General features: G+C 40.8%; 1 protein-coding gene and 1 pseudogene across 1 annotated transcript in view; both read left to right on the forward strand.

Annotated features, from left to right (window-relative positions):
- The window catches only part of LOC129773054 (uncharacterized), a 50,437-nt pseudogene that overhangs the window by 31,491 nt on the left and 2,708 nt on the right, over positions 1-16,238 (forward strand).
- The window catches only part of LOC129775501 (nuclear hormone receptor FTZ-F1 beta), a 110,367-nt gene continuing 103,569 nt past the window's right edge, over positions 9,441-16,238 (forward strand). Inside the window, exon 1 of the mRNA XM_055780309.1 lies at positions 9,441-10,812. The gene's annotated coding sequence lies outside the window, so the exon portion shown is untranslated. The remainder of the gene's footprint in view (positions 10,813-16,238) is intronic.

The raw sequence follows: 16,238 nt of genomic DNA on the forward strand, positions 1-16,238 counted from the left end.
TGCCGTGGTACATCGATCTAAACAAGTGGTAATCTGAAGGCGCTATACCTGGTGAGTATGCTGGCAAGAAAGAGTGCGTCAGTATTTCCGACTTTTCAAAAAATCATTTTCTTATTTTGTTACTATCGTTCCCTGTGCCGAAGCATTCAAACGAAAAGTCCACTGTCCGTCCGATAAGACGTGTAAGGCCGAGGATATAGTGAACACGATGCGATGCGGGCGCGGGCGCAGGCTCGTTTGTGGGAAAGCTCTTTCGTTCACGTATGCCGAAATCAAATGCAAACCGCACGGACATGACATAGTAAACGCGATGCGATGTGGATTTCAACTGTACATTCATATTTTTGTTCATCCCCTTAAAGTCAGAATACACCTTTCTCACATGAAAAAATTGAATATATCTGGAATCTCTCAGGAGGTGAGATAGGATCATATTTCACGAAAAAAAACCCTTCTTCGCATATAGTAGATTTTCAACAATGACAGAGTTATTGAACAATTTTTGATGTAGGACTAGGTCTAACCGGAAGATATTTGGGCTAAAATGAAAATCTAGGCACTGAACAAGTAGGAAAAAATGCAAGATTTGGAACGCTTATAACTCGAGCATTTCTCAATAGATCGCAAATGTGTTTGCATCAATTGATAGGAAATATATCTACGCATCTATCATAACGAATAACATTTCATTTTTCTCGAGATAAACAATTGAATAATTGTGAAATATCAAGCATTGTCCAAATACACTATGTGCCCATTTTTGATTGGTCCATTTTGTGCTCGTACCGACCAAAGCGGGCAAGCAGAGCAGCAGCGAAATACAATGAAGCTCGATTGAAAAGGAAAAAGGAAAAAATGAAGGAAACATTGGTCGCACTCTCACACATGCGTAATTCTCGAGCCAGCCAGTCAGCTTAAAAATCCCCGCTCCGCTGCCGTAACGATCATTCTCATCGAAACCGTACACCACATCGTTTCGCATCACATCACATCAACAAACCAACATAAGCATCCATGTCTGGACATGGCAAAGGAGGGAAAGTGAAGGGAAAGGTAAAATCCCGCTTGAACTGTGTTGGTCTGCAATTCCCCGTAGGTGTATTCGCCAATTGCTCCGCAAGGGTAGCAAGGCCGAGCGCGTTAGTACCAGTGCACCAGTCCACCTAGCCGGCGTTACATAGTTTCGGCCGCCGAAGTGATCGAATTGGCTTGCAAAGCTGCTCGCGACGATCCCGCATTCAGAACAGACTACATTCGGTTCGGTGGACAGCAACAGGCAGTTGCAGCGAGTGGCGAGTGGCAAACGCAATCGCAAAACGGCAGCAGGTAGCAGAAGAAAAAAGTTTGTTCTTTATACAAACTGCTTTGGTGGCAAATCCAGAACAAGGCGGCATCGAGGGCGTTCGAAATGGTTTTTTTCAAAACCACGAGTACTAAATTTTTCTAAATTGTAACCATTCCATAAAACACGGCGCTTATCAGGGCCATTAAACCTTTCAAAAAAAAGTTTACGAAATACAGTTCAATGCATTTTAAAATAATATCCAAAATAATAATAAAACACAAATTGATTTTTTCATAATTTGTTTGCCAGGATATGATGGGTATGTGAATTTGGCAGTTGTTCTGAGCTTATTGATGGTTGGGGACTTTCCCGATTATTCAATTTTCACCAATTCTTAAATTGCTTCCAGATTGAAAGTACAGTAATTTACATTTAGTCCGACATCTAGTTAATTGAACGGACATGTAATGCGACATATTTATTTGGACATTTTTGTAAACATAGAGTGCGGGGTCCAAATTATGACCCCACATTGAAAGTCGACACTGTACCACTGTCATCGCAAATGTTCAATTACAGGTTAAAATCGCCTCCAATCCGACACTGAGTGGTGCTTCGGCACGTCGCATTGAATGTAATTTACTGTACAACATGTCACAAGCTGGATGGGAATAAATTTTCCAACTGTGAAAGCTGTGGCGAGTGGCAAACGCAATAGCTAAACAGGAAGGTTTTACCGAACAAGATGGGAATATCGAGTGATAACAAAAACACAACACCAAAGGTTCTTTTCAGAACCATCAACATATTCATAAAGAGTAAACAGTAAACTAATCCATTTTTCAGGTAGATAGGTAGGTATTCACGTAGGAGAAGAAAATAAAACAATATATTTAAAATATATATTTAGCAAAAGCTGTCCCCTTTGTATAGTCCTACGTCACTCCGGTTATGTCCCCGACATTACCCACCCGTCTTTTTTGGTTATGGTCCTGTTTGCCTTAAATTGGCTCTAATTTAAAAAGTACGCTACATAGGACGATTCTGTTGCTTCCATTCGAATAATGAAAAATTTATTTAATTTTATTCAAAAATGCATAATAAACTTGATTGTTTCCGTAAACGTGAACGTGAACAAATCCTTTTTTGTTAACAATCCATCAGTCCATATATGAAACACGAGGAAAACATCTTGAAGTGATATGAAGAAACAATTCCTAGTTGTAAAACATGTTTAAACACAGTTCATATTGATAAAAATGAATTAATTAAATATAGGATTGGGGAAAAAGAAATGTCGTATTTCTGATCGAAATTTGACGCTTTATTTAACATACTTAAAATTATCCAATTTAAGTCAAATATGCGCCGTTTAGTTCGCAAACTTGTTGCCATTTAGAAGGCAACTTCATTATCTCCCCCCTTTCCCCTCCCCACCCCCCTCCTTATTTGTAAAAAACTCAGACAGCCAGTTTTCGCAAGCCTCTTTTGAGGCCAACTTAGTATCACCAAGAGCATTTTGCATGGATCGGAAGAGATGATAATCACTTGAAGCCAGGTCCGGACTATACGGTGGGTGCAATAGGACATCCCATCCGAGCTCCCGTAGCTTCTGGTGGGTCATCAAAGATGTGTGAGGCCGAGCGTTGTCCTGGTGGAAAACAGCACCATTCCTATTGATCATTTCTGGCCGCTTCTGGTCAATCGCCTGCTTCAAACGGTCAAGCAGTAGAGAATCGAGTTGAGGGTCTATCCATAGTTGAGCAGCTCTTAGTGGATGATTCCCTTCCAATCCCACCAAACACACAACAAAACCTTCCAGGCCGTCAATCCGGGCTTGGCGATGGTTTGGGTCGGCTCACCGCGCTTCGACCACGACTTTTTTCGCTTTAGGTTGTCGTACGTGATCCATTTTTCATCACCAGTTACCATCTTCTTCAAAAATGGGTCGAGTTCGTTCCGTTTCAGCAGTGCATCGCAGGCGTTGATTCGGTCTAAAAGATTTTTTTGCGTCTACTCGTGTGGCACCCATACATCCAGCTTTTTTTGGAATCCAATCTTCTGCAAATGGTTCCAAACGGTTTTATGGTCTATACCCAGTTCCTGACCAATCGAGCGAGTGCTCACATGCCGGTCTACTTGGATGATTTCAACAATTTTATCAGTTTCCTCGGCGATTAGCCTACCAGTACGGGGTGTATCTTCGACAGCCACTACACCAGAACGAAATCGATGAAACCAACGTTGTGCTGTGCGAATCGTTACAGTATCGGGTCCATAAACTACACGATTTTTTTCGGCCGCCTTCGTTGCAGTTTTACCTCGCAAGTAGTAAAAACGTAAAATATGGCGAATTTCTTGCTTGATGGACTCCATCTTTGATGCGCTATAACTTGAGACTGAAAAGGATTCCCTCGGTTATGTTCACGTTCGAATGTCGCAAGGCATTTTTTGAAAATTATTTCACATTGAACAGTAAAAGGATATGTTAGGCAACTCTTAAGATTTCAGTGAAAATTTCCATAAGGGTGGGTTTAGACTAGTGATATGTTCGTGTGAAGAAATATGATGAGATTTATAGAAATCGCATCAACCGTTTACACTAGCGCGAACTTATATAACTTATATAATGAATATATTGAATATATTTTCGATGAATTTATTCACCGGAAGTAGAACTGCATCCAACTTTAGTGATTTCTCACAAAATTCACCAGCGTGTACATATGCCTGAATGTATTCTATACATTCTATACATATCTACCTCGAAGAAGTGTATCATATATATTCTCATCCGGTTACATCTATTTCCGGGTGAATAAATCCGTCTATAGCTATAGATCTCCCTAATGTAAATCCACCATAAGGATACAATTTCATTCAATCGGATTTCTGCACGGGTCGAACAATTTAGCGGCTTAGGGTTGCTTCGTAAACAACTGTACATTTTATCCGAACTACTTTATTGAAACTCGATGTTTATTTCCTTCACATTTAATGGTAAAGGCTGTTTTAGAGTTCTCGTGAACGCGAACGTGAACAAACACTTTTTTGTTAATAATTCTCCAGTCCGTATATACAACGCGAGGAAAACATCGATAGGAAAAAAAAATCTAGTTGAAAAATATATTTAAACACAATTCATATTGATAAAAGTAGATTGATTCAATATTTCACAACAGTTCTGAATTTCCACCGTGGAATCGAGATGTTGGGGAACGCACCAGAGTTCACCAACTTCGGTGAACGTGAACGTGAAAACAGTGGTGAATATAGACGTAAAAATATTTCCCCGTTAATGTTCACGTTCGAATATCCCAATGCATTCTGATTTATTTCGCCATGAACTGTAAAACGATATGTTAAGCATCTCTCGAGTTTTCAGTGAAAATTCCCATACGGGTGCAATTTCATTCAATCGGATCTCTGCACGGGTTGAAAAACTTCTAGGCTCGGGTTGCTTCGGGAACAACTTTGTATTTTATCCGAATTACTTTATTGAAGCTCGATGTTTATTTATTTCACATTTACTGACGAACCTTCAATATGAACGTGAACGTGAACAAAAACATTCTATTTATCACGATCTCATGAGTTGTTTGTTTGCAATGTGGTTTACCGTGAAATGGGGCCTGATCACGGACGTCACTTCACAGTGAAAACGAAGTGAATTGTATACAAACTTATCACGGCTGTCACCGTGTGTGTAGAATCCAGAAGAGTTCATGTGTCGTGACAACTTTAATGAACCAAGTGTTATTATGAATACCACGCTACTGTCATGTCACGGAGAAAAACAGGTATATTTGTCACCTGTGTTTTAGAGGTGAAAGCTAGTCACGCGGAATGAAGTAAGTTTAGTTTCGTATTTATTTAGCTTTTTTGCTAACATTTTGGATCTTGTCTTGTATTGTTTAAGAAAAAAAATATAAACAAACAGCGATTTACCCACCTGGTGGCATTTTTAGAACGAAATTCTGACGTATCTAGAGGACGTAACTTTGGTTATTTGGATTCGGTAAATGCGCTATGGGATGTAATTAAGGATTAAAAATGTAGTTCCCGTAGGCCCATTGAAACATGACGGAGGTCTACTTCCGATTGTCCTGAATGAAAATATTTTTTGACGTAGGATTACGTCTTTCGGGAACATATTGGGGTACAAATTGAAAAATGAAAATCGATCGCATCGTGAAAAATGTCCAATTTCAAACGCTTGTTACTCATTCATTTCATGGTGGATTGATGAGATTTTGCATCAAACGATTACGGCACTCCATAACAATTTTTCACATTGAATAAAATAGTATATATCATATAACTAACTATCGAACAATTGAAAAAATTCAACCCCTATCCAAACAGAGATACCCAGTCCTGATTGGTCGAAATTGACGTCATTTCTTTTTCGCGCCCGATTTGTTCTCTCACCGGCTAGCTGCATGACAAATCGAGTAGGAGGCGCCTACTTCACACATACCAAATGATATAAAAGGATGGAGCGTTCGTGGATTTTATTCATTTTTACAACGGACGTGGAACGGACAACAGTGGAGAGCAGCAGCAGTGGACGCGGCTAATATATAGACGAGCATCGAAACTGTGTGGTCAATAGGCTAGCTGTGCCTCACATCAAGCTTCTATGGCAGTATAAGCAGCGGCAAACTACTACTACTCTACTAGTGGCAGCAGCAAGCATCGCGAGCGGAGCATTTCGGGCACGCTCTCTCCATCAGAAGTGCGAGCACACGCTTCTTGGAATCGTGAAAGTGCAGCAGTGAACTTCAAGACGAGCATCGAATCTGGGTGGCCAACAATTGAGCTGTGTCTCATATCGAACTTAAGTGGCAGTAGCAGCAGCAGCGGCGGTAAACATCGAAGCCTAACATCAACAATCGAGCTGTGTCCCGCATCGGTCCAGTACTGATGGCAACAGCAAACATCATGAGCAGAAAGTTTCAGGCATGTTCTCTCTTTCTGTTGATGCTGCTGCTCAGTCAGATTTCTCATTTTGTTCGACGCTCAGATCGGTAAACATATATGTTTTTAGTGTTTTAAGTGTGGTCACATCAGATCAACATCAACCAACATGACTTCATGCGGCAAGGAAGGCAAAGGAGGATCGAAGCGTATCGCAAGGTTCTACATGACAATATCCAGTGTATCAAACACGCTATTCGCCGTTTAGCTCGACGTGATGGTGTCAACGAAAACCAAATCTAGTAAACGTGCCTCGGAGCTGAAACAACTTTCTATCACTGATACCGAAACTCGATTGTAACAGTGGTGAAATGAACAAAAAATACCCAACAACCAAACCAAACGGCCCTTTTCAGGGCCATCAGATCATTATCAAAGAGTTTAACAGTATATTTTTTCAAACATCCAAAATCAGCCTAACAGATAGCCTAACGTAATCCTACGTAAACTATGCGGTCGTGTCTCGGACACAACCTTCTGTGACTTTTTCTTTTTTGACGTGGGACTACGTCTAACCGGAATATATGGAGGGTAAAATGAAAACCTAAACACAGAACATGCAAGAAAAAATGAAAGATTTCGAATGCTTATAGCTCGAACATTTCGTACTGGATAGGAGAGATGTTTGCATCACTTGATAGGGAATATTTCTACGCATCTATCGCAACTAACAAAATGTTGTTTTTCATTAGATAAACAATTGAATAACTGTAAAATATTAGGCGTTATCTAAACGCTCTAACTGCATCGTTTTGATTGGCCCGATTTACGGTTTCCCTAACACAGCCATCAAAACCAAGCAGCCTAGGGGAAATCGGCATTGCAAATTCATACAAATCGGGGGTATTTTTGTTCCGATTGAAATGTGTTTCCCTAACACAGACTTCAAAACCGAGGTTTCTGGGGAAATCGGCTCTGCAAATAAATGCAAACTGCGAGTACTTTTGTCCTCGCTTGCCTTTGTGCAGAGTGGAATATGTCTGTCCTAACATGATCTTCTAAACTTAGGAACCTGGGAAAATCGTGCAGACACTAGAAGCGAATGAACTTCCCAGTTTCATGCAAATTCGAGATTCGAGAAGTATGTACACTTTTGGGATGTAAACTTCAGAGGGAAATGTAAAATAAAATAATCGTTTGATAATTTTTTTTTGTCTTTATTGGAAAGATTTTCAGCCTTAGGCTGGTTCATCAAACGTTTGATAATTCTTCCGTACATATATTTTGTTCTAGTCATCATACCAAACGTAAAAGGTCCGTCATTAAATTTACTTGTAACGAAGAACAATCAATCACAATAAATGAATTGACTTTACACGGCATTTGTTCATTTTTTTCACTCACAGAGCAAATATATTGAACTCAATTGAATTTGGAAACTGTTTCATTCAATCAAGAATTTAATCAATACAAACGAATGATTGCTAAGCTATGGTAGTTCCACGTGAACCTTGCGGTTATATCATAGATATAACCCACTATTTTTTTTAGGATTAGACTAAGAGAGGGTTGCAACACCATAAAATGGCAATGGAGGCCACTGGCCCAAATACGATCATGATTGATTATGTATAATTTTGATTTGTTGATATTTTGATAATAAAATAATAATTGTATAAGTTTTTCCAGCATTGTAGAGCTAGTTTTTGTAATTCAAACATTCACAATTGACGGGCCAGACCAGAATCAGGACGATAGTTATAACTTTTTACGTTCTATCATTGCAAAGCATTCACAAGATCCTGTTTTTAAATTCTTCTCTAGTTCTTTTTCCATAATTTTGATATCCGTCTAAAGAAAATCTGAATCACTTTCCGCTTTTGTCAAATTCCTTGAAACCCATCAGATGTTTTCTATGAGGATTATGCTTCTGGCCGACGCTGCTGACCAGTTTCTGTTTATATAATTAAATCAAACCTCATGTCCCGTATATCAAATTACACGAGAATGGGAAGGATAAGATGAATAAACTCCAGAATCCCATATGGGAGTAGCTCAAATTATACTGATCGTGAGGTGGATAAATGTGTGCACCCGTGGCCGAGTGGTTAGCGTCATAACTAACATGCCGGGTGTTCGGGTTCGATTCCCGTTCTGGTCGGGGGAATTTTTCGTCAAAGAAATTTCCTCCGACTTGCACTGTGATCACGCGTATTCTAGAGCTTGCCACAAGGCAAGCATTCAAGGCGTGTTATTTGGCATAGAAATCTTAACTAAGTACTAATAAAAATGACGCAAGTAATACTACGTTGAGACGGCGAAGTTCCTCTAGGAACGTTAGTGCCATTGAAGAAGAAGAAGAAGAGGTGGATAAATTCGGGTTTGTTCTGAGATATTCATCAAAATTGTAGAAACGGTTCATAAAAAATGATTCTAAATATTTCTCACTATTAAAACGAGTAAGACAGAGCTAAGTACAAGAGTATGCGAGATTTCGATTATTAAACATAATAGTCATGTTTTATCTCTAGCGTAGAATTACATTCCCATATGTTCAACAACTACATTATTCCCGAGCAACCAAGTATCCCTCCTCATCTTTGAGCCAGCATTTGAGTCAGCAAACTAATCATCTAGGTATAATCGCAAACTTGTCATTCTAAAACATACGATTAATTAAATGAAATATTATCTCATACGCTGTATTAATTTTACCTGCATAACGTTAAAACGTCCGAAATTATGCAACCAACACAACGTTCAAACACCCGACATTATGCAACCAACATGTCTCTTATATACGAGAATGAACACTTTCACTTCACGGAGTTCATTGCTGTCCGTGACAATGATGATAGACACAACAAGATTAAGTGAAGTGCAAGTGTCGTGAAAGCGTACGTGGCAGTGATGTTCGTAATCAGCCCCATGATTATATTATTCCATCACCTGTTCGCGTTCACATTCACGGGGACTCTAAACCAGGCTTTGACAGGAGGTAGCGACATCTGGGGGTTAACACTTACTTTTTTGAGAACCTTACAACGGTACATTATCATCTTCCCTATTTTCTCGCTAGCACTGATTATCCGCATCTCGCTTAATCATTCATACAGGATCCACAACCATCTCACTTTCCCACTCCCTCTCTCGCTCGCGCAATCCAATACACCGCGTCTCTCGCAAAAAAAAAATCCAAAACCCAATTCGATTCGTGAGGTTCGAGACAGTGGCTTGCGGCCGACCGAGTCGAGTTCAGTTCGAGTCGGCAGCGAGAGTGAACGCGTTTCTCGGTTTTATCTTCCGTTCTTTTGTTCCCGTTCGCACAGAGCAGTAGTATTTTGATACGCTTCTACACACCTCTCACCTTATCGGATACATAGTTTGGTGTGTTTGGATGTGAAGCGCTCTCGAGTGTCGTCCCCATTTGACGTCGTCCCGCACAATTTTGCGTCACTTGCGAAGGAGAAAGAGCAAGACGGAAGTGAAGGAGAGCCTCCTGCAATATATATTTTTTCCTGTTACAAATTTCTCCGATTGTTTCGCAATTGCTGTTGTTGGTGCTGCCGTGTTTGACTTACAATTTGAGTGTTTTGTTAGAGAAGAAACAATTACAGTATCTCATGCTCGTTTGCTTTCGTCTGACCTTGACGGCAGAGAAGTGGTGAGCGAGAAAGAGAGGGGAAAGGTGTGTAAGTTGTTAGTAACTCTCAGACAAACAAAAAGTTAGATGAATCCACGTCGTTGAGTTTTGTTTCTTTGTTGAAAGTTGATATTTTCGCGCATTTCAAACCGATCGCCGCAAGTGGAAGTGGTCATTGCAGTCGAAAAACGGTGGTTTAAGCGGTGGAAAAGTGCAGATTTTTTTACTTCCTTTCGGTTCACCTCGATCCGATTTCGGTTCCTTCACTGTGCCACTCTCTAGCCACCCATACACTGACACAGGCAGGTTTCATATAAGAAGCCATGTAATGAGAAGGTGAACGCGACACAACACTTTGGAGGGAAATAATAACAACAAAAACAGAAAAACGGAAAGGTGTTGTGTATACAAGCGCGCGGGTAGCGAGAAAGAGCGCGGGAGATAGTGAGGGTGAAAGAGAAGAACTATTCCGTGGAGGTCGTTGCTAGGAAAGAAAAGCAAAGGAAGAATAACCGAACGAGAAAGAGTGAGTGGCCTCCAAAACAGCCTTCTTCGATTCTCGCCCCGTGAATCGAGTGTTGTGCAAATCGCACGAATGTGTGAAAGGAAGCTGCTGTCGCGGTTGCTGTTGCTGCTGCTGGGAGGAGAGCGTGTTGCATAGCATAAACGGCTGTGTTGTGTGTATTACTCTCTTTTTTTTTTCCTTTATTGCTTCCCTTTTGCGTGTGCACTCTCGCCGTTCTTACCTGTTATATATGTTCAGGGCGGCTCTCGCTAATGTTGATTGCGATGATGTGCGTTAGTAGTGGTGCGCGAGAAGCGGTCTTCTAGTGTCAATAAACTCTGGCGCTCGAACTCGTTGGAAGTGCGGGGTAAGAGAGAAAGGGGAAGCGCGAGGAGGAATACGAAAAGCGGAGAAAACATACATAAAACATGGATAGAAGTTGAACCTTCGGGACCAAAAGTAAGTTGTGTGGCGAGAGTTGACTTTTTTTGTATTCACTGATTTTTTATGCTTTTACGGGTTTTGATTTTTTTTCTGCCTTTATTTTTGGGCTGCGAAATGGATAAGTGGCTGGGCGGCTTCAAGTTTTGTTGGGTTGCTTTGTGTTTTTTGGACAAAATAAGTTAATAGAAACGGTTGTAACTTGTTTTATTTCCGAATTTCGAAGTTGAATTGGTTTTTAGCAAAGTGACTTCAAGTATTCAGGTCGTTTTGAATGAGTGTTGAAATTTTATTTTGGATTTTATTAGGCCTTTTTGATAAAATGCCATTTGGTTTGATTGTTCCGTCGGAACTAAGTTGTGGTCATACTTATTTAGAAGACGCCTAATCTCGGTGAGAATTTTACTATTCATGGAATTGTTACCTTTGAAGCAGTTCATATAATAACTGTGCGCTAGTAGTTAAAACTTCTCTAAACTGCAGAATACTTCAGAACAACAAAAATCTCTACCATCATGCAGTGCCAATAAAAAAAGATGCACTTAGTCTTCATAAAACCTCCTTCAACATCTCCCACAGGTACAGGCAAGCCTGTTTTTGTGCGATTTTTTTCATGTGATTTTTTTTTGTGCGATTTTTTTCATGTGATTTTTTTTTGTGCAACTGTTATAAGTTCTATTAATTTTTTTGCTCAATTTGATCAAAAAAATTCGGCAAAATCCCCATGCTCGTCAAAAATAAATAACTCATTTATTCTGGTTAACAAACCGAATAATTTGGTTAGGCACATTATGAAATAACTATATTAGGCTCATGTAGTACACTGCTTGCACTAGTAAAACGAAAATTTTTCACTAGTGTTCGGTAATGGTGAAGATGAAACTATGTTGCTTCCGCACACATTAAAAATGATGTCTCTTATTTATTTTATAAGCAAATATTTTAAAAATTTTACTGATTTATGCGAAAAGTGTATATAACCAAAGTAGGCATTTATTGTCAGAATGAGTTCATATGCTAACGTCACGCGACCGAAAGCGTGTCGCGAATTAATCCTGCATGTTCGCAATCTGTTGAATTCTCCTAAATTTGCGGTGTGTAATGTCCTGAAACGATGTGGAGAACGTCTGACCATCGACAAGATACCAGAAGGTGGCCTAAAGCAAAGGTAACCGATCCTAAAACTCATTTGCAAGTGGCTTTTTTCAAACGGAATCAGATGTTGTCGCCGAGGTATGTAGCGAAAATGGCAGAAGAAAAAATGGCAATCTTATTTCCAGAAAGAAAAGTAGAGAGTAAGGCTGGTTTGAGAAGTTTTTTTGTTCCGCAAAATGCAATTTATGAAAAGTTTTTTTTTCGCACTAAATTTATTTGTTAACTTTGGCCCGTGTGTCTGTAAAGAGTGTGTGTATGTATTGCCGCGACTAAGTAAAAGTTTATCGATCGGATAGGAGGGATATGAAACGGGGACACAACGAAGGAAACATCATTAAACGTTGACATCGGCGTTTCTGAGGAACAGGTATAGATGAAGCAGAAGATCAGGATCACGGCTACCTAAGATATCCCGGACGGGGATCTCCGATTGTCTGCCTTGTGCTCTCAGTGCTCTAGAGAGCTGAGAGCGAGCAGTATGGAACCGGATACACGACCAGACAACATGCTCGATGTCGTGGTAGCCATCGCCACAATCACAAAGATTGTTTGCTGCGATCCCAATGCGATAGAGATGCGCGTTTAGGTTGTAGTGATTGGACATAAGCCGAGATATCACGCGAATGAAATCACGACCTACATTCAATCCCTTGAACCATACACTCGTCGAGACCTTAGGGATAATCGTGTGTAACCAACGACCGAACTCATCTCCACTCCACATGCGCTGCCAACTTACGAGCGTGTACTGACGAGGAATGTGGAAAAATTCATTATAAGCAATTTGTCTTTCAAAAAGTGTGCCTTCTAAAGCGCCCACCTTAGCTAGCGAGTCCGCTTTCTCATTCCCCGGAATCGAACAATGAGAGGGAACCCATGCTAAGGTAATCTTGAATAATTTTTCGACCAAAACACTCAATAGTTGTCTTATTCTAGTTAGGAAATAAGATGAGCGTTTATCAACCTTCATTGAGCGGATTGCCTCTATTGAGCTGAGACTGTCTGAAAAAATAAAATAGTGGTCAATGGGCAATGTTTCAATGATCCCCAGTGCGTAGTATATCGCACCCAGTTCAGCGACATACACGGAATAAGGAGCTTTGAGTTTGAAAGAGGCACTGGAATTTTCATTGAAGATGCCGAAGCCAGTGGACCCGTTTATGTATGAACCGTCAGTAAAGAACATTTTATCAGATCTAACTTTCCCATATTCTGCCGAAAATATCGGCGGAATATAATCGGAGCGTAGATGATCTGGGATTCCATGGATTTTTTGTCGCATGGACAGATCAAAAATGACAGAGGAATTGCAAAAGTATGGTAAGCAAACTTGGTTGGAGATGCCTGGTGAAGGGTGCACGTCGTGGGTAAGGTACTCATGGTATATAGACATAAAACTTGACTGAGGAATCAGTTGGAGTAGACTCATCGTATGTGTCGAATGCAAACACCCCATGGCTATACGCAGGCAACGATATTGTATTCTCTCCAGCTTGAGAATATGAATCCTGGCAGCTGATCGGAAGCAAAAACTGCCATATTCTAACACTGATAATATCGTTGTTTTGTATAATTGAATGAGGTCTCCTGGATGGGCACCCCACCATGTTCCGGTTATTGTTTGGAGAAAATTTATTCTTTGCTGGCATTTCTGTTTCAAATACGCAATGTGTATTCCCCAGGTACATTTAGAGTCAAAATATACTCCAAGGTATTTGAAAAACATCGAGTGCTTGATCGTTTTGCCGGATAGGTGAAGCTGGAATTGGGCGGGTTCGTGCTTCCTAGAAAAAACGACCATTTCGGTTTTCTCCGTAGAGAATTCGATCTTGCAACGACTTTTGCAGAACGACGGGATTAGTACCCGTGATGGAAATAACTCCATCGTCTGCAAGTTGTCTCAGCGTGCAGTCTCTAGTTAGACAATCATCTATATCATTGACGTAAAAACTGTACAAGAGGGGGCTTAGGCAGGAGCCTTGTGGTAGGCCCATAAAACTGTATCGAGAAGATTTCAAGCTGCCATGATTGAAAAACATGTGCTTTTCTGACAGTAAATTGTACAGGAAATTATTCAGAATTGGTGAAAGTCCACGATTATGAAGTTTCTCTGAGAGAATTTCCATGGAAACTGAATCAAATGCCCCTTTGATATCGAGGAAAACGGAAGCCATTTGTTCTTTGCGAGCAAATGCGATTTGGATTTCAGAAGATAGCAGCGCCAGACAATCGTTCGTCCCTTTACCTCGGCGGAAGCCAAACTGCGTATTTGACAGCAAATTGTTCGCTTCAACCCACTTGTCCAAACGAAGTAGAATCATTTTCTCTAACAATTTGCGAATACAGGATAACATTGCAATCGGCCTATACGAGTTGTGATCGCAAGCCGGCTTGTTGGGTTTTCGTATGGCTATCACTCTCACTTGCCTCCAGTCATGTGGGACAATATTCAGCTCCAGAAACTTGTTGAACAAGTTCAGCAAACGCTGTTTCGCCAAGTCGGGAAGATTCTTCAACAAGTTGAATTTAATCTTGTCCGACCCAGGAGCTGAATTGTTACATGAGAGGAGGGCAATTGAGAATTCTACCATCGAAAAATTCTCATAGTCGCATTGGAGCGGAATGTCGCGTACGACGCTTTGTGCAGGAACGGAATCGGGACAAACCTTTCTTGCAAATTTGAAAATCCAACGGTCAGAGTATTCCTCACTTTCATTTGTATGGTTCCAGCCACGCATTCTCCTAGCCGTATTCCAAAGAGTGCTCATAGCGGTCTCCCTTGACAAACCATTGACGAACTTTCGCCAATATCCACGCTTTTTTGCTTTAATCAGACCTTTTAGTTTGGCTTCTAGAGCTTGGTACTTTCGAAACCATTCCACTAGTCCAGTTTTCCGGAATTTTTTGAAAGCGGATGATTTTTCAAGGTAGACCTTTGAACACTCTTTGTCCCACCAAAGTGATGGAGGACGACGTCGGAAAGTGGTAGCAGGAACACGTTTCTTTTGAGCTTGAAGTGCGCTTTCGTAAATCAAACTCGATATAAAGTTATACTCTTCGAGTGGAGGAAGTTCATGCATTGAAACAAGTGCTTCAGATATTATTTCTGCAAATTTTCTCCAGTCAATATTTTTCGTGAGGTCATACGCAATATCGACTGACTCACGAGAACCTGATTCATTGGCGATCGATAAAATTATTGGCAGGTGGTCACTACCGTGGGGATCTTGGATTACCTTCCACGTGCAATCCAGGGATAACGAAGAAGAGCAAAGTGATATGTCTAGCATACTTGCCCGTGCAGGGGGGTTGGCTATTCTAGTTGCTTCCCCAGTATTCAAAACTGTCAATTTGAAGTTGTCGCACAGATCATAAATCAAAGTGGCACGGTTGTCATCGTAGAGAGAACCCCATGCTGTTCCATGGGAGTTGAGGTCACCTAAGATTAGCCGCGGCTCCGGCAGTGCCTAGATGATATCAAAAAACTGATGGCGGCCAACCATAATTCTTGGAGGAATATATATCGAGGCAATGCAGAGGTCTTTGCCATTGATTTGTGTCTGGCAAGCGACAACTTCAATGCCTGTCATCGATGGGAGAGTGACTCTATAGAAGGAGTGACATTTTTTGATCCCCAATAGTACGTCACCAAACGAGTCATTTCGATCGAGGCGAATAATGTTGAAATCGTGGAAATTCAGTTCGTCGGCTGAGAAAGCCATGTTTCACAGAGGGAAAATACATCACAGTTAGAACTATGATTTAAAAATTTTAATTGATCTAGTTTAGGAATGATGCTTCTGCAATTCCACTGTATTACAGTGGTCAAATCCTTGACCTCTTGCACTGAATCAGGCATCGAGGGAAATGAACGCTGCTAAAAAACCACATTTTTCTTTCAAAAATGTTCGTACAATCGGGAGCAAACATAATACTATGCTTTTAAGAGGGTCATTTATATTTAAAGCATTTAAAATATTGTTCACCAGGTCAGAAAGCGCAAGCAAGCCAGATTGTGGCTGTTGCCTCGACCGTGAAAAAGGAACAGACGTGTTGGGCTCTGCTCCGGGAAGTGCTGAGGACCCCTGGTGCGTAGAAGAACCGCTTAAACCAGGAGGTACTTGCTTCGGTCTATTCTCAGCACGTTCGATACGAGGTTTCATTCCAATTTGGGAAGTTTCGGTCTTCTTTCTGGGGAGTGATGGAAAAGAAGTACTTTTTCTTTTCCTAATGGCACCCTGCGATGTACCGGAACTTCCTGCATTGGGAGCGTCAGCAACAGGCTCGTC

Source organism: Toxorhynchites rutilus, chromosome 3 (genome assembly GCF_029784135.1).
Source record: "Toxorhynchites rutilus septentrionalis strain SRP chromosome 3, ASM2978413v1, whole genome shotgun sequence".
NCBI lineage: Eukaryota > Metazoa > Arthropoda > Insecta > Diptera > Culicidae > Toxorhynchites > Toxorhynchites rutilus.